Here is a 19648-nt window from a genome sequence, read left to right as displayed (position 1 = left end):
CCAATGTAAGAATAAGACAGCATAATGGCAATTTATAATAATGACTTTAGGTTAAAACATCCCTTTTATAACTTCTTCACGTCTGTTAGACTTTGGTTTCATTTTAATTAAAGTTTTCTTTTCCTCTTTTATTGAACTTGTGACTTTTCAGTTTTACTCAGGTGGCAACACGTTGCAAGCATTGTTGTACAAAAGAGTAAAAAAAAACACACCCTGACCACATATAGGAAGTCAGGCTGAGGTAAGAGCTAGACTCAAAACGGATACTGACTGTTACAACAGTTTTTCTCCTCTTTACATGCTTGTGCCAATTCTTTGACAATAAAGATTCTACTTTCTCCCTTTCAATGTAATGTTTTCTCCTTCCTCTGTGGAGCCTTAAAATGTCTTTTCCCCTATAACAACTCTATATCATGCAAATTTGACTGAGATTTTAAAAAGGCTTCATTTGTGTAATTTGGGCTGTATGTCTTATGTAAATCCAGCGCTGTCCCTGCAAATCAGACGAGGTATCTGTACGAGGACGAGGAAGGCTGTAAAAAAGGCTCCTCTTACTGCCTGCTTTTGTTAGAGCCAGGTGTTTCCTCATGTCGGATCATGCCCTGATGGGGAACAACAGGCCACATGGTAGGTGAGAACCAAGTGTTTAATGCTAGCGGATAGCTTTTCTTTCTGTGGTCTTCCTGTGCCACAAGCAATGCGCAGAAAAACTCTTGCAAACAAGCAGAGTAGACTGGTAAAACCGCTCTCTGTGCTGAGGATTAACACAGGAAGTAGCCCTTGTATGGCGTAGGAGCTGTGTGGATGAACTCTTTCCCTCCCAGCAGCACCAGGAGCAGGACAAGTGTGTAGATGACACAGCTTTTGTTTACACTGGAGAGAATATGGGTTTGGAGGAAAGAGAGAAGAGAGAGAGGCGGTGGTCAGGGCAGGGGGAGGGCAGACACCAGTCTCATCACTTCCTTCCTTTCTGTAGTTTTTCATATTTTTTTTTTTTTGACATTTTTCACAAGTTGCCATTGTCAGAACAACAGCAGACAGAAGAGGAAGTGTATAACTGAAGCACATGTCCTGTTAAAACATTTTGCATGAAACATAATCATGGAACATAAATGCGTGAAAAGTTTTTTTTAATGTTTTCAGGCTCTGTCTTTGATCGGTCAGCTTGATCTCTCCTGCTACATCTACCTTTTTTTCTCTACTAGACCAGGAACATTAAACAAGGCTGTAAGTTTTGACCCTGATCAAGACCAAACACTTGTTTCCTATGGGTTTTTTTTTTTTTTAACAACTGCGCAATCATATGTGCAGATGTTCATGGCTGTTTAATTGTACATGGAATATATATGAGTTCTTTCCTGCCTTGTTATAACAAAACAGCAGACTGACACCTGCACTCTGTGTCTCGTTGAGCCCTGTGGTCAGGGTAAAATGTACTTTCACATGACAGATGGGTATGTGGGGCCTTCAACAGGAAGCCTGGCTTCAGTGTTTCACAATCTCGCCAGAAACAAGAACTGAGTACCCACACTATGGTGAGCCGTCCGCCTTTTTTGTAATGGATGCCAGCTTGCCTGTAGTGGGTACAAGCACGGGGTGGAGGGAGGGGTACCCCAACATAAGTGGACCCCTGAGACCTCCTGGAGGGTAGAGGTGTGGCGAACGTCTGTTTTGGGCATGGCTTGTGTCAGCGTGTTTAGCGTTTGCCTGTGAGGGCATTTATATGCAAATGCTAAACAACCTATTGGGGTAGCTAATTACAGCAGGGCCTTTGTGTGTGCCTGGCAGTGAGAAGCAGGGAGTTTCTAGCACGCCAAGCCTGGACTTCCCCTGCTTGTTTACTCATTGTCTTTCCTTATTACCCCCTCATTGACACTCCCCTTTTGTGTGCCTGTGCCGTTTGCCTGCTTGCTGGCTCCTCCCCTTGTGGTGCTGGAGTTAATGTAGCAGATTAAAGAGGCAGCACTCTGGCCCTGTTTATTTCCTCTTTCATCTGGTGGCCCAGCTCTTCTTTACTCTGTAGCCATCCCTCCCATAGCTTTTGTTTAGCCACCACCCATTCAGAAAGGATTCAACCACATAAAACTCTCGCTCTCCTACAACTAATGCTCAGCTAATTACGTTGCGTGATAAAAATGCATTTAGGTCAGGTTTTAATGAAATGCAAATTTATGAGCAGGCAGAAGCAAATATTAACTTGTAGAGCCACTGATAGTCATTGGTTGGGGACAAAGGTACACCTCCCTTAACTGCCAAATATGAAGGTTTTTTGTGTGGTTTCACTGTCACTGCTGCTTTTTTTTCTCTTCTTTTTTTTTCTTTGTTGTCAGGGACTTTAGAGCAGCAGGATGCACTACAGATTTTCCAAATACGGAGTCTCCTCCTAGGCACCTGTGCAAAGATGTGCTTGCTAATAAAATCACAATGCTCCAAAGAATAATCAAGGGTAGCCCTGTTTGTATTACTGTATACAACTCAAGTTTCAAACGTGAATAAAACAGACTTCTGAGTCATTTGTTGCTATTTGTAGTAATGAGAGTACAACAAGTCCTTGAATTTAAAGGTAAATGCTGTGTAATTCACAATTAAAGAAAAAAATGCTAGACTTGAGCTAATTCTCGCCAATTCATAAAAGTGTTGTGTGTGTGTGAGGACACACTTTAGGATCACTTGGTGTTTGTGACTTCACGGGATCATCATGTGCTCGTGTGATTTAAGTTTTGAAAAGACAGGCTTTATTTCCCCTGTTTTGTAGGTCCAGACACCTGGATTTTCTGCAGTCATGATACTTTTATTTGTTTCAGAATATGATATGGGTTATTGTTTCTTTTGAAATAAAAATGTGTGCATTAGAATATCTTACTCACTTTTCTCCATACAGCATGCAGCTACATCAGACTGGCCTTGCTGCATTCTTGTGAAAATGTTTTGTGCTAAAACAAAGAGAGAGGAAGAGAGTAAAAGACCTGGTTTAGAGCTGTGTCTCACTTCATTTTACTACCCAAGTTTCACTGTTTGTTCCACAGTTTGCCACCACCTGCACCCCTTACTACACTTATAGCAACTCCCACTTTCATTTGCTGACATACACTTACCCTCACACACATATATGTAATGATAAATACTTTGGGGGGGGGGGGGGGGGGGGGGGGCAGCTTGGTTGGCGAAGGAAGTCAAAATGGATCAAAGGCCATGTGTGAGGAAGCCGGACTACCTCATAGAAAACAGCTGCCCCTTGCTGTCTCTGCCTCTCACCCTGACCTGACAGCAGCCAGAAATATGAGGCCTCTCCAGACCTCTGTCCTGGGAAAGAGGGACAGGACAGCACACATACACTCTGAAAAGCTTTTGTTTCTGCTCTCTCTCACTCTCACTCGCTCTCTCAGACATACAAAGAAGAAAGAAAGCCGTTTGTCTATGCTCATTCACTCATTCAGCCACAAATAGAAATCTTCGTTTCATATATACACTCCCTCTTCCACCCTCACAAAACCATTAAATTATCACATGCTTGATTTCTCTTTATTGTCTGTTTGTTAAACTGTTTCATTAGCTGTTTTAGTCAATTTGGCACAATTTGTCTGTCAATCTTCCTCTTCCTGCAACTGCCTTTCTTTGCAATTCTCTCCTGCCAGCAACATTGTGCCTGCTCTTTCTGTGAGCGGGCCTTCCTCGACACTGTCTGAGAGTGCTTTTCTTCCCCTATGCTCTTGTCTCCACCTTTCATCACCGCATTTCTGGGATTTCTCTCTCTCCGCGCTGCTTTTCTGCTGTGTTCAAACTCTGACTGAGTTGAGAAAGGCATTCAGCTCCCTAATCCGGGCTCCCTCTATCAGGAATGCTAATACGTGTGATTGTGTGACCCGCTGAAGCCCGGCAACATCTGCAGGAGCCAATGGCGAGCCCCTGCCCTCCCACACCCACTGTGCCCCCTGCCTTTGAGCGTTCACTCACTGCCATTATTTCATTGTTTCACTTCACGCCTGTGACTGGGCAGTGCGGTTAACCCTCTGCTGCTCAGACCAGGCTACATGCAGTCCTCACACAGGGCCAGAGGGGAACTGTGGGGGGTGTATGGGTTTGGGAAAGCCCTTTCCCAGGACAAGTCCCCCTGTCAGCCCATCTGGTCTTCTACATACAGCCCTACCCCTCGCACTGTTTACTTACGCATTCCACTACTAGTCAGTGCACATTTGTGTGTTCATATGGTTTGTTTAAAAGTATGGTCACTTGTGAGTTGAGCCACAATGGCAGGAATTACCATTTGCGTCTCACAACACATTCTCCACAGGTCGATTTTGCTCTCTCGGAGACATCAGGAAATGGAAACTTACTCTTGATAGGGTGAGATCTGAAAGGATTGTGGTGTTAGCCAATAAAAACCTGTTATTAAATTTTCAGGCACCTCTTTGCCAGGTATCAGAGTTGAAAGAAATTATTGTTGAGATAGTGTCTGTTTTCAGAAAGATGAATTACTGGTAAAGCTCAACTGACAAAGTGAATCTGTGTCATGCAGGAATGTTGCTGATTGAATTACCCTTTTCTTCAGCCCCGGCTGTACTCCTGCATATGTATTCAAGCTACACCGTACAATAGACAGGCAGAGCAGTAGATTGGATTTCTGTGTGCTTCATTCACATTCAAACATTTACCTGTTAAAGCTTTCAGATCGTCAGACCTGTCAGAATTCGGTCGATGTGACTTGTTTGTGCCAGATTCTAGTCAGAAAATGCATGTGTACATCACACACACTGTAGTGTTAAGGCCGTAATGCTAAAAAAAAGCCAAAAGAAATATTTTATACTTGAATTAAACTTTAGCCATTAAGCTGCTTGTTAGCTTTAGTGCACACTTACTGATTTTAGGTGATGCTCAAGTTTCTCAGTGTCAGTTTATTGATGAGTATGACTACAGTGGACTTTTAGTTGTGGCTGTTTTTATTTTGGGTTAAAAAAAAAAAAGCCGCAGCAGTAGTAGTAAATAAATATTGCATTTGCAGAAGTCTATACCAAATGAGAGGTTTTAATTGTCTGTCAGTGAGTTCAGTGTGATTGTTGTCTGAAACTGAAAAGCAGCTACAAATTTTTTCCAATTGAATAGAGAAAATCAACTTAACAAGTAAAAGAAGTACAGAAATAGTGTAAGCTTTGTACTGAGCTGATCCAGAAGAGACCGAAAAAACACTTGAAAACACACATACGTTGACACATGTTCAAGCTGCATCAATGTTTTTGTCCTTTGTTATCAAAAGCATGATTAATCATTACATTTTTGCAAAACAGGGGTACTGTTACCATGGGGACATGAAATTGTCCATGCTGCTTTGCATATCAACTGAAAAGTTTGCGATTGTTGTACAACTCTGGGTGGCGTCTAAAGCTGCTGAAGGCCTGCATAGTTTTAAAAGAGAGTCCACTCTTTTGGCATTCTTTCACGCCTCCTGTGAGCTCTGTACTTTAGCTCAATGTGGTGCTTGTAGTGCACTTAAACACATTATTGAGCAATTCAGCAGGAATGGAGGTTTTGATGTTTTCCTGCATTTCCTTTGGCATTGAATGTCAGTGCAGATTTTCAGCCATCACTTTCATAAATAAGGGGGGAAATGTATCCACATGAGTGTGTAAACCAACCGAAGTGCAAATGAGAGGACTCACTTTTTGTTTTCTATCAAATACCTGACATAATTATGATGATCAAATCAGAGCTCCAGAATGTTAAACTTTGGTTCAAATTAAGTTTGCAGTCTTGCTCTTCACTGTTTCAGTTCCTGCAAAAATATTTAAAATGATTATAAGCCTCAAGGAAACACATGTGAGCCCGCTATTCCAGTTGTGATGGCTCACTGAAACCAAAGATGGAAGTGTGTCATCCATTTATAATATCAGAACTTCAGATCAACTGGGCCTTCCTTCCCTCCTTTATCAGAACCAACACCCTTCTTTTGAATGATCATCCACTTTGTTTTGTACGTACATGTTTTATTTTTAATTGTTTTTGTAACCTGTTCATTTATATCTATATTGCATTCTACCCATCGAATATATAAATGTTTGACTGAACTAATTGTAGGATTGCAGCTCCCTTATTCCTTTGTTTACGGGCATGTTTCAGGATTTCAAGACGGTTTAAAAGGAATGGGCTCCACAGAGCCAAATTGGATCTGGGTATGTAAATACTGCTCTGATGTTTAATGAGAAACAAAGTTAGCTAATTATAGCAGCTCGGAGAAACATGAGGAGGACAGTGGGAAATGTTTCCATCACTCCCTAGCTCTATAGATTACTGCCTAATTGCCTCAATCGAATCAGGCGGAGACATTAGCCAGAGAGGCAGAGAGTGAGAGAGAAAAACATGGGGATGGGGCTGATTACACATATCCGTCGGTGGCTCTTTAGATAATCCAGCAGAGGACCAGCAAACTGGGCTCTCTGACTTGGTATGAGCCCGTCTGTCTTCTTTAGTCTGCATGTCTCCCATGTTCTGCTCCCCTCCCCCCGCTGCAGTTGTGAAGGTGAGGATAGCAGGGTACTGTGTTCTTTTCTTCCATGAAAGCCAGCTGCAGAGGTGATTCATGCTCCCATGCGGAAGTTTTTCAACTATAATTACAAGTAATTCTGACACATGTTTATGCCTGATTTTACCAGACAGCTTCTCCGCTAATGACAAAGTAGTACAGAACATCCGCCCAAACATTTGTTACAACAATATTTTTCTGCCTTATTATTGTATGTTGTCATTTTAAAAACACGAAAAACATGTGGCGCCCCATTGGCCAACCTGTTGACAAACCTGGAGAATGGTTTCGCGCTCATTTTTTATTTATTTTTTTTAACAATAACTCTGCTTTGTCAAATATCAGGAGTGTGAGAGTGTGAAACTTGAGCCAGATAGAAAATGAAGCCAGAGAGTTTTTAAGAAAGTCTTATTGTGGGAAGCCCAGTTTGCCTACTTGTGTTTATTTTATGTCTCACTGAAAATGATAAGGAGGGAGGAAAATGCCCCGTTCGCTCTGCTTATGTTAATTCCGGTAATTCCAGTTAATTGTGGCGCAGCAATAAAACTGAAAATGAACTGTGTCCCACTTATGTTTTGTAGGCAGGGTGAGCAGAATAAGGCGCTCCACTGGATCTGTTTCATCAGAGCACAGTAATATTGAGGTCAGCTGTCCAAAATGATCTCATGTTAAGGAATCGGCAAGTCAGCAGGGTCAGAGCAGAACCGCCATGACGACACTTTCTCCACGGTGATAACGCTGCCCTCCTTTCCCTCCCCTTCACTTCCTCTGCATGGGAACAGCAGAGAGGAGTCTGAACTGTATCTGTGCCCTTTAGCTCTGAGCCAGAATGGTACTACCATTGCCTTCTTACAAAACATGCATCAAAAATCAAGTGAGGAGAGTTATGATTAACTGGATGTTTACACTTCTGATTATTCATCGCTTCAGCATGACAAATCTTTCCATCCTTAAAGTCCTCAACAAATATCCCAGTACCCAAAAATAAAGAACAGAAAATAGTTGTTTCCGGATGTCTTAGGAGTGTAAATGGGTGCCTGTAAAATTCTTCCCTCAGTTTTCCCAGACAGGATGCTTAGCATAGAAAAAGCATGTAGGAATTCTGTGTGGGGAACCCAGTCTCCAGCAGATTCCTTTTTAAAGTTCCTTTGGGAAAAGAGGCACTGTAAACAGATAACGGCACTCATGCAGAAAGGGTCGGAAGTGGGAGGTCTTACTTTTTCAGGCCTTTGATATGATCACTCTGGGTGCCGCTTTTTGGAAGGTCGTGTGAGAGTAGGTGAACTGGGCATTTCGCTTTAGCTTTGCTACTCATTTACAATCCACTCCTCAGCACATTAAGCCCAATGTTGTCAAAGCATATTAAGCTGAGTTCTAAGTGAGTTTGATTGGTTCTCAGGTGAGGTTATAGCTCCTATCTTTATCCTGTCCTACAATTGGTCAAATATGACCTAGCTCTTTAAATTTCTCACTCACAGGCTATTTTGGCACCCTTACTCTCTGTCTCCCCCTCTGTCACGCACACATGTTCCCATAATTTATGGCTGCCGGGTCCTTGATCAATTGATAGCAGGGAATCCTTTGGTAAATAGAGTTTTAGACACATTGCCAATAGACCTGGGCTATTGATTGGAGTGTAAATTAAAAACTTAATCAGGTCTCCGAGATAAGATTTATCTCCGCTCCAAGCAAATTACAGGGCTGACTTGGAGACATAAAGGCAGGCCGGTGGGCAGATGAGCATTGCCCCTTCATGGGTGCCACGTCTGGCCACAATTCTCTGTCGTCTTTCACTGCTCGTGCCACCCACCTCCACTTCTAGGCTCGCTCTTGTCTTGTAGACTAGAACATGTGCACTTTTGTGTTGACATAATGGATAAGTGCTATTCTTGAAGTCTTTAATTAGAACTAAGACTGGCTTGGGCTAACAGACTCTAAAGCGTACGGTGGACATATTTATCCAGCATGTCCTACTGTGCCATTATGCACTTGGGAAGTAGTTTTATTTCTTTATCATTTTGTTCTGTTTAGCAGTTTATCTTGTTCGCTCTTCTCAATACCGCCTCCCTTCCTCTCATGCTCTGTGTTTAATCACTCACTTTCATTGCTGCCTGTGATGAAATATGTAAATCATTACACCCAGCTTTTATTTCTTCAATAATATTCTCATCTTGTTGAGGTCATTTTACGCTACAATAAATTCATGCACATTCATACGCACACGTGGTGTTGTCTATATTTTATATGTATTAAGACAATCCTTGGGATTGCACATTGATCAGTCTATGGATTTCTGCGATAATTGCTGAGGGAAATTTTCTCAGTCTCTACTCTTGTTCATTATTAACAATGGGAAATGGGTATACAGTCAAAATGTCTCTGAGTATAATTTCATCTTAAAATAGCGAGTACTTCTAATTCATGCTGGCTAATACAGAGCAAAGTGCATACATGCAAGGTTTTCCTCAGGTTTCACAGATAAGACCTGCTCACTGAGGATCCTGGGATTGGTACCTCACAGGTATCTTTCTAGATCTTTTGGTCCGTAATTAAAACATATACTTTATTCCCCTTGTGATTAAGGCAGGTATTAGCCTCCTCTCAGGGATTATAGCACTTCCCATTATCTCTGGTTATAGTCTTCATATATAGAACCCACAGAAATGACATTGACCCAGAGAGAGGCAGACAGTGGAAGAGAAAGATGGAGAGTAGATAGTTGAGGAGGTCATAAGTCCATTAGTAGATAACCGTAAATATACATAAATATAATAAAATGTGAAATACCCCTAAGGAGTATTATGCAGTGGTAATATGGACATCATTTTGGGTTTGCAAAGTGCTGGATAAGTGTTAGAGGTCTCCAAAAGTGCCATGTAACTAAACCCATCCAGTAGGTGCATAATGGTGGTCACCCTTCCTCTTTGTCTAGTTGTGGGGGAGGCTGAGACCATCAGTAATAGGCTTTTTGCCTGATAAGCCCGGAAAATACTCGTTTAGTTAGTGAAAGTGCAGAGGGATCCTGGCCTGATAAACCCACTGTTTCCTTCTGTAATACCCAACAGCTAAAATCAATAGTTGGGATAATTCTCCTCCTAGTCGTCCAGTCTCCTTTATCTGCAGCCTTCTTCAACCCATGTACATGGGGGTGGTGGTTAGCTGGAGTAAACCTCTGTGTATATAATAGGTTATGTAGTTATACTTAAATATGACTTTGCTTTGTGAATATATATGTTTTTAAAAAGTCTCTTAACTGCCACATTCAGGAGTAGTAATGGAAGTAGTATTCCAAAGTCTTTGCCCACTCATGCTAAATGCTTTTAGTTAAATGCTTTTAGCAATTAACTACAGTTTTCAAGGCATGACACTGGAGCATTGGGTACCTTATTTCTTAATTTTATTTGTGTAAGGCTTCTCATGATAAGGGTACAACTTTCAGCAATCACCTCAGGTGTTGTCTAAGCTTGAGTGCTTGTATAAATCTGGAGTGAAGAAGTGCCTGTCAGCACTAAATTCACCCCTGAGAAGAGCATTGTGCTCTGTCAACAGAGGCTCTATGTTCTGTCACAGGTGCTTGATTAGACTTAAAAATACAGCACAGGTAGAGCATCAAACAAAGCCACAGGATTGAAAGGGTTCTGAAAAGTGGCAAGAGTTCTTATAATGCACAGTTCCTGGAATTTTCTTCTTCGAGACTGCCTCTCGTCTCCATGCCGCTTGCTCGGAGGTGAAGTCGTGCCACAACATTTGATCAGCGTACAGAATTCCTAACATGTCATTCCAGCGGCTCACTTTTTTCAGCATTATCATTTTGCTGGCAGACTTTCCCAGAGTTAGTTTCTCAGTAATCTCACTGGCCATCACAGCACTGCTGTAAAATACTGCCTCAGGTGTTAGCAGCAAGGGTGGTTAGCCTGGGACACTGTTACCTAAAGTGCAGTGTATTAAAAAGCAGTCAGGGCCCTGGATCACAGTATATCACAAGGGAGAAGCAGTGATAAGGCCTGCCTGCCTGGCTGCAGATCAATGAAGGTTACTGACATCATATCACAAAGTGAAAGCAACTGCTGCACCCCTAGCTATTTATCTGCGGCGGATCGGACATAGGGGGGTGGAGGGGAGAGAGAGAGGATGACATGAGACTGCTCTGCCCCAATGTTCGGGGGGGACAAGTGCTGACTCCTCCTTTTCTACCCTGTCACTAAATCCTTTCCTGGTTCGCCGTGGCACATATGACATTTAGCCCAAATGGTTAGGAGGGCAAAGAGAGACGGTGAGTATGGTTGTAGTTAGACTGAGAATTAGTTTGTCTGATAAGCACAAGCTCAGGCAAAAGTTAGTTGTCGTCTGTGCTGAAACATGAGAGAAAGTCATAGCGTCTTTTGGGTGTGTTGTTCACTTACATTGTGTCTTATTTCTGTATTTTGGTTCATAAAAGTACTTCCGATGTCCTTGATTACCATTTAAAATAATTTTATATTTAAGAGTTTCCAAATTGTAGAACTCGGATAATCTGGTAGTCTGCGACCTTCTGAGGCACCAAAGGTTCATGAACTTAAGTTCTTGTGTCACAGCTTATGAAGATTTAGACGGTATATAATTATTTGTAACCCCCCTTTCTTTTTCTCTTTATCCTTACACACATTTATTCGTCCATCGTAATGTGTGTCATAAAGCCCCTATAAAGCCCCCTATTCTCCTTAATTAGTGTAAGTGTGGTAATAGTGCGCTGTTTGTATGCATAGATGCACTTTGTGTGCCCATGTGTAGGAGATCATGCTTACAGGTACTGTATGAGTTCCATTTATCAGCTGCCTGGGGCACAATGTGGAGGATTTCCCCCAATGGGTTAGTGTGTAACTACTCTGTCAATACATGCTTGTCAAGGCTGGGAGAGTGCGGAGGAAAAAAGGCCCCTCACTCCAACGCACTGAAGCCACTTATTGAGCAGCCAATAGCTATTTACCTCTTGATGGTGGCAGGCAGAGAGAGGGGGTCCAGCCAGCAAGAGGAGCTCTGCGAGCGAGGAAGCAAAACCAGTGGCTCAGACAGAAGACAGGGAGGTCTGTGTTTATATGGAGCAGGTTGTCCTCTCCTGGCTCCTGGTCTTTGCAGGTCCTGGCTGTGTGTACAGCTTGCTGCTGTAAAGCCCTGCTTCCTCTCTGGAATCTTGGTGTTGACAGAGAGCATCTGGGCCCTGGGAGAGCTTCCAGCCTGCTGGGCCGTGTGTGTGTGTGTGTGTGTGTGTGTGTGTGTGTGTGTGTGTGTGTGTGTGTGTGTGTGTGTGTGTGTGTGTGTGTGTGTGTGTGGAGACGGTGAAAGAAAGAGGTATGTAGAGAGGGTATGTATGTATACTCTATCTTTCCCTGCATATTCTAATTTGCTGTGCCCATTGAACTCCCCATGGGATTATGTCTTCCCTGGTCTCTTCACCACAAGCACCTAAAGGTGGTAAGTTTTATGAATGGGTGTTTTGATGAGTGTATCTTTTATTCATGCGTTCTTTGATTAGACAAAGAAAAGAATGTTGTAAAACACATGTGTTCATCTTTCCTCTTCTCATTTTGTTTTCTTAGACCTTCTTGCTCTGGTGAAAATAACCTTTTTTTGTGGGCTATGCGGTACGAGGTGCTCGATTTGTGAGTCGCCTGTTAGGACACGTCCCATGTACCTGAGTCACAGGCGGAAAAGTTAACCCTCACACTACTATTTCGGAAGAGTTAGCCAAATCATGCACAGCTGAGGCTTAGCTGGGAGACGAAGGAAAAGGAAGGAATGAAGTCAGCCTTTACTGGGATACACACTGATTAAGTACCCTTGTTTATATCACAGAAGGTCCCCCGTCACACCCAAATCTGTACATGTATATCAAACTGAAATGAGATGTCAGTTTTGCACAAAGTAAGCCATACAAGAGCAAACCAGTGAGATGACCCGCTGTTGAAGAACAGCTGTACAAACAAAGAGAGGGGGAAAAAAAGAACAAGAAAAACACATCATATCATCATTTAACAACAGTTGCTCTGTAATCTGGTATTACTTCCACAAGCAAAGGAGGGGCCTGTGTCAGACCAAAATGAACTTGGATACTTTTGTGGCAGGAGGAAGCCAAGTGCTTTTGAGAAGCTAGCCCGAGATGTGAAGGTTTACGGACTCATGTAAATCCAGAGGGCTTGTACTTAATCGCGTTTGATGTGCATGTGAATATGACTGCTTCAGCATTCCAGCCTTGACCATACCAAGTTCAGAAGACCAGGGCAAAGCTGAACAGAGGGGGGAGGCATTGAGGGACGAAGGGTGGTAGGGCTGGTATCTTGTACTAATTGGCTGCTGTGCTTGTCTATACAGCCTGGGGCAAAAGGAGTACCCTGCCCTTAATCCCCGGAGTGTTTTCAAACCATCTTTGCCCAAACTTGTTCCCTTTTCCGGCCCACATGGGTCCCCATAATTTTGTATATTTCCGTGTGCGTACTTATTCATGCACGTGCTACACAATATAAGCTGGCGCAATATTAAGGGGGAATTCCAGTGAAAGAGAGAAGTTGAACAGAGAAGGGTCTGTCTTATTGGTCTGTGGTGGGTGGCATCCTTGCATTCTTCTTTGTGTGTGATTTCTGCCCACAGTGGCCCTGTGTATTTCTCTGGTCCGTTCAGTGTTGTGTTACTCACTGATGGCACATAATACTCTTACAACGAGCATGAGAACATCCATCTGTCTTATGTTCACTGAACATCTTGTGGGGGTTTGAGCGGACCTGGAACTGTTGTCACACCAGACTTTCGAAACAACTAAGTTAGAAAGATTTGGCTGAGGCACGCTAGGGCTTTGCAGCCAGGCAGTCATCCAGAGTGACAGAGCACAAAGATGGAAAGGGATAGACAAGGGGTAATAGAAGCAACAGGGGATTAACAAATGAGAAGTCATGACTTGGCATCTGTGAGTGCAGTTCACACACACATGCACGCATGCATACATGCACACACACATGCACGCACACAGACCCACACACACACACACACTCTTTGGTATATAGAGGAGAATAAGCTGGTACACTGTAATGTCTTGCCAAAGTATTGGAGTAAAGTGCAGGCTGTGTGCATGCCTCTTCCTGTTTTGTCCTGGTGTGTGTGTATGCTGTGGAGTGGTTCAGGTGCGGTTAATGTTGGCACCAGATCTTCACGCCGGCGGCAATAAACAACAGAGCAGGCAGGAGGCCAGATGCAACTCCACAAACTTTTAACCTCTCCCTCAGCTAATCCCTTGCCACACTAGTAACTCTTTCTTTTTTTAACTCATTCTTTCACCTCTTACTCTCTCTCTGTTCTTTATTTCTCCTCCCACTGCCTTTTCTTCTCTCCCTCTCTCTCCCTCTCTCTCTCTTTCTCTCTCTCTCTTTCTCTCTCTCTCTCTCTCGCACTCCCCTTTAGTCCCACTCTCCTTTTAAGTGAAGTCAGCATGCTGACCTCTAAATAAAGGCTGGAACACTACAGCTGTTGCCAACTTCAAACAGCCAATGGCTCAAAGTGGGGCCTGTGCGGGTGTTAGGGGTAGAAATAATGTGCCTATTAAAACTAACTTAGAGCCCTCTTTATTCTTACGGCTCCCTGTGTGTAAGTTAGCCACAGCAAACTAGACTTGATGCTTACTTAAGCTCAGCTGAGACAAAACCCACCCTATCCCAGCCTATTTGCACTCCCCCGTACCTGTATGGGATCAATTCTTTGATATGATGTTTTCGTGTTGGAGAGCGGTAACAAAGGATCACCCACACTTCCTCGCTTTAGGTGCCAGTTACATCATTTGACTGGAAATCACCTAATCTGGCCTCATGCAAATCTGTTGAGGCCCCCAAATGGTACGCTTGTGTTTAGCTCTTTGTTCAACACTGTGCTTTTATATTTCTTTTTCCTGGCACTTATAATTAGTAAACTCAAAAAGAGTCGGGAACAGAGAGGTTCACCGGGCCACAGTACAGTTTGTGAACAGACAAATATGTACTGGTCATAGTTGTTAATTGGATAAATATTAATGGAAAAAGTTAAGGTTTGTATTCATGGAACAAGTAAGGCTGACAAAATCCAGGTCTGGTTCACAATGAATCATCCACCTCAGGCTCATATTAATAGAACTTGTAAAAATGGAAGCTGCCGTTTATCCAAACACTCCCAGAATGTCTTTATGAAATAAAGACTGAGCCAGAACTAAAATGGAAAGCATCAGGATTAGTCACCCATCTCCCATGTTTCTTGTTTCTTGCTACAGAGTAAAGGGTTTTGTGATTTGTATAAATGTACCTGGACAGATGGTTTTCATACCTTAACATAATCCCCTAAGATATCCTACAGTAAGTAACTTTTAAATTTAGTTCATTCTTCAGAGTGCCAAGGTACCCTGTGGGGATGACTAACCTTTTACTGGGTTAATGTGGTTTCAATAGATGCTTCCTAAATCCCAGTAAAGCTTGTTACTTACTTGGGGAAGAGACAGCATAAAAAAAATAAGCAAATGAATATCAAAGGGCAGTTCAGTAAAGTTGCATAAGGCATATTTACACTTCTAATTTGCTTAAAACACAGCTTGAAGTGTAAGTCAATAATAAAATGACTATGTAGTACCTTCAAAAGTAAACATTAACCCATGTTCAAAACACCAAAAAAGTGGCATGCTTGTTTTAATTACGCAGCAGTGTTCCTGTGCAGTAAACCACACTCACTCTGCTTTAACATAAACAATATTTAAAACTAGTTGTTGTGATAATTGTATGTGACCAGTGTTGCATATTAGTTGCTCCTCACCTTTTCTTTAATGCTGGTGTGTGTGTGTGTGTGTGTGTGTGTGTGTGTGTGTGTGTGTGTGTGTGTGTGTGTGTGTGTGTGTGTGTGTGTGTGTGTGTGTTTATAAGGTTTTTTTCTTTTTTTCTTTGGCAGGTCATCCTTTTGGTGTGCATCTCAGTGTTTGTCCTTTTGGGAAAAATAATTATAAGTTGTAAGGGTTGTTATTACTAAACTGGTTGTCCAGTCTTGCCCCTAACTGCATGGCGGCAATAGGTTAATTACATGTCTGAAGTTGATGATGTCACTATGTTGGGAACTTTTCCTAGGCTTTTAGACACAGACTTACTTATACCGAACTGAACTCGCTTTAGTTTCTAATAATTGCAAGTTTCTCCTTTTTCAAAACAAACAAACAAAAACAAAAAAACTTCTTGCACATATAGACCACCCCAATCTAATGATGTGTTATGTATGGCTCATAGTGAATGCTTAGTGCTATGCATGTAGTTATCTCAGTTTCCAGTTGCATTGTTTTTTTAAATATTCCCTTGAACGGTACAGGTAATATAAGACAGTGTTTCCTGTGGCGTATAATAAAAACGTATGTGTTAATCTTGTTAGGAAGACAGATGAGTAGTATTTGTAAAGCAGAGGAAGTGCATGTATAATACCTTCCAGCCTGAAGCAGGTGAAGTATAGCAGTAAGTATAGGAATGGGCATAGCATTCCTGCTGAAACACCTGAAAGGGTAAGCAGATGGTTGCTGCAAGCTAAGAGAATGTTGAGTGCAAATCTCTGTCGACAAGTTGTGCCCCCTGCTCTGCTCCAACTGGGGAATGTGTTACTTAATGGGCCACAAAACAGCCGGGAGACCGCAGCTCTCTTATCGCTGATATTAGATGACCCTAAAAAATCCGAGATAAAGAAAAGGATCCTGGAAAAAAAAGTAGAATTGAAAGCTTTTCTCTTTTTCTGTGGACAGAAGGAAAGAATGGTAGGTAATGTTATCTTGTTCACAGTTACAAGAATCCTGCTTGCTGAGGCTCTGGGTTTCAAGTTTCTAATATGTATATAAAGTTTCACTGCACAATGGATCTTTTGTCTAGAGCAAACTGAACACTCCCCCTCTTTCTTTTCCTCCCTTCTCTTGTAAAAAAAAAAAATGCATTCATGTGCTTGTGGGGCTGCGAGGACTCAGGTTTCTGCTATCTTTGTGTGCCATGTCGTCACTCGCCCCCGCGAGCTGAAATGTGCATCTTGCACAGACAGGCGCACTGCCAGGGCTGCTTCCAGCCATGGATTAGGGAGAATCCAGGAAACAACGAAGTCCTGACAAAACAGCAGCATGACAGGTAACTGAAGTTACACTGGGGAGAGAGGAGACAGACGATAATTACAGAGCTTTTTGTTTTCTGGGCACTCTTAGCTGGCTACTTAAGTGCCTGATCTGAAATCTGTGCCTTGTAATTACAGTAGTGGGCCCCATTAGGGCAGAGGTCTTGGTAGGGATTATTCTCCTTCTCTTCTTTCCTCTCTGTGTGTATATGTGTGTATGCATGTGTGTGTGAGAGAGAGAAAGACCTCCCCATCTCCTAATGCGTCATGTTCAAACCACAGCAGCCAGGGCAGAAGGAGGAGCAGGAATTAGCCTTCCCCTTGTCTGACTGTCCTGGGTGCACAACCACATTCACACTTGCTGCTTGATCCCAGAGCCGCTGAGACTGTATCATGACCTGTACTTAGTGTTACCGCCTTTCCTTCTACCTCCTCTCTCCCTTCTCTCCACCTTCATAATACCTTTACTCCTCATGCTGACGCTAAGAGATTTGTGTTGATTATGACAGGGTTGTCACAGTGAAGACTGTGCAGGGTGGCGTGTGTCATGTCGAGTTGACAGGGACTTTTGGCATCGCATCTGCGGAGATGGGTTGTGGCTCTAGGTGAAGCTGGCCTAAACACCACAGGAACTGTGTCACTAGGTTGATGGAAGAATGCCAGGAGATTTTCTTGTCAAGTTCAGAGGATAAGCCAAGCACTGTCTTGCCAATACGTTGGCATGTGAATTTACTACTGTATCACTAAACAGAATAAGAAGACGGATATATGTGGGGAAGATAGGACTAGTAGACAGGGTAACCACGGAAAGAAATCATAAAATGCATCCAACATCTAGGCACAAAAATAGAGATCTAGCAGTCAGCCATAGATAGATCCTGCCTCTTTAAGCTGCTAGCCCTCCTAATAGTTTCTTAAGCACTGGCTTTAGTGCATGTTAAACCAGGATTACCCAATCAATTATGGTCAGTACAAACAAGGATTACTTAAAACAGTACATTTTTCACATTGAGAGGCTAAAAGCAGGGTAAATGGAAGAAAGAGCACTCAGAATGGGGTCAGGGGGACCCCAGAAATGGGCACCACATGGAGATAATTCCTCACTTTTAGTTGATAGTTTAAGAGATCATTGTAGATGAGCGCCTTAATTTTTTCAGACATTTTTTCTCCTAGTCAGGTAAACTTGGGCTTCCATTTCTTCATTTCATGAACTTCGAACCGAAGTAAGATCATTGTCTTTATTTTCCACTATGTGCTTGATGTCTTTCTGACACTGCCCAGCCATGCTGGCTAAGTGAAGAATAAGAGAATTTCAGAGGGCGTGGAGAACTGTGAGAGTTGATCAAGCTTCAAACTAACATACTCGCCCTTTCTCTGAACTCGGCCTATGTTTACATTTTAATCACAATCAACAGCTGTAACCTCCTTCACAATACCCAGCAAGTAAGGACATATATAGTTGCCAAACCAGATCCCTGCACTCATGTGTGTCTATGTTTACACATCTGATTCGCTCCTGCTGAACCAGCACACACCCTTTAGATACAGAAAATGCATGACCTTAGAAGCGGCATTTTAGAGCAGTAGTTTGCATATGATTGGTTTACTAGCTGCCTGCCATCTGAGTCAGTGCTATTTTCGTGGAGTCCTGAGACAGCAGTAAATATGTGTCATTTGAAGGATATGGAAAGGCTATGAATTGGGTTATGTGTCATCATAACCTCCACGTGTGTTTGTCCATCTTTAGACAGCAGCAGTCCAAGATGTGGAGATTTCTGCGAGATTTTACACAGCCTGAACTTCCTGACCTTCTCTCTCTCTCTCTCTCTCTCTCTCTCTCTCTCTCTCTCTCTTTGTTTCTCTCTCTCTCTTTCTGTTTTTTCCTCTCTTGCTCCCTCTCTCTTTCTCTCTCCCAACATGTGCATGCCCCCCCACACACACACACAAACACACACACACTTATATCTCTCATTCAGTTTTCCCCATGTTGTCAGTCAGTGCTGAGTGACTGGTGACTAACAGTCCTCTCCTGTGTAAAAGGTCAGCAGGCAACTTGGAAAAAAAGAAGAAAAAGAAAAAGAAAAAACAGACTCAGCTGTCTTTTTGGAAAGCAACTGTTCCCACAGTATTCAGCGTGTCAGTCAGTCAGCAATTTCTAATCAGAATATGTTTTTAATGGTGGAGACGGATGTTAAAACATCAGGGTCTAGAGAGTGTTTTTGTCAAAGGAAGCACAAGGCTGGTAGTGACTGGAGCTTTTCAGAACAAATCGCTTTGTGGCCACAGATAAACTGGAAGAGCAAGGTTGCTTCTGGCATTACTGCCCGTATGCAAAGCTGTTGTTTAAAAGAATATTTCTTTCTCAATCTGAGCCTGTGTTCATATTTACGTTGAAGTCGGTCGTAAGTATTAGATCACTGCTGAGCATGTGTTTGTTAAGTGTGGCGCAGCTAAGTGGCAGTTGTTTAGACATGCGAAGCAAACCTCACCAAGTAAATTAATTCAAACAAAAGTCAAAGGCAAAGCTCTCCTTTCAAAAAGTGACTGTCCCCATTTTGAAATGAATCTTACTTAATTAAGAAGCAATGAGAGTCCACAGATAGCATTCGTTAATTAGCTTAAGCTGGCTGCTGTAACCAGATCCACTGCATTAATGACAACACAGCCCCTGTGAAAAGCATCATTGTTCTCAAGATAATTGTCCTTTTAGTTAACGCGGCCCAGGAAGGGCTCTCCTTGTTAGAGGAGCTGGCTGGGACCAAGGACAGCCGGAGGCAGGGAGGGGACCAGGACTGGCCCGGTGCCCGTTGTGACAAGCCCACTTGTGCCCTCTGCTGAAATCCCCTTGGTATGCAGTGGAATTAGCTGTCCCCAGGGTGTGGCACCAGGGGGTTGGTCATTAATTATATGCCCTGAATCTTAACGAATGAGAGGCAATCAATAAAATAAAACAGATGTATGCAAATAGGATGCTGATTATACTGCCTAATGAGATGTCATGTTGTTGGCAGGAAAGAGCAGAGG

At 42.7% G+C, this 19648-nt stretch overlaps 1 protein-coding gene across 5 annotated transcripts in view; it reads left to right on the top strand.

The window, feature by feature from the left end:
- Positions 1-19648, top strand: part of zfhx3b (zinc finger homeobox 3b) — a 169510-nt gene that overhangs the window by 44785 nt on the left and 105077 nt on the right. Inside the window, exon 1 of one of the 5 annotated variants that reach the window (XM_026168464.1) lies at positions 3171-10787. The exons of 3 other annotated variants lie outside the window; for them this stretch is intronic. The gene's annotated coding sequence lies outside the window, so the exon portion shown is untranslated. Of the gene's footprint in view, positions 1-3170; positions 10788-15448; positions 16642-19648 lie in introns of those variants that run through there. One more of the 5 variants, XM_026168456.1, reaches the window with a different exon arrangement.

This window comes from Astatotilapia calliptera, chromosome 1 (genome assembly GCF_900246225.1).
Source record: "Astatotilapia calliptera chromosome 1, fAstCal1.2, whole genome shotgun sequence".
Lineage (NCBI taxonomy): Eukaryota > Metazoa > Chordata > Actinopteri > Cichliformes > Cichlidae > Astatotilapia > Astatotilapia calliptera.
The sequence above is the reverse complement of the archived record's forward strand: the minus strand, read 5'-3'. Positions and strand labels throughout refer to the sequence as shown.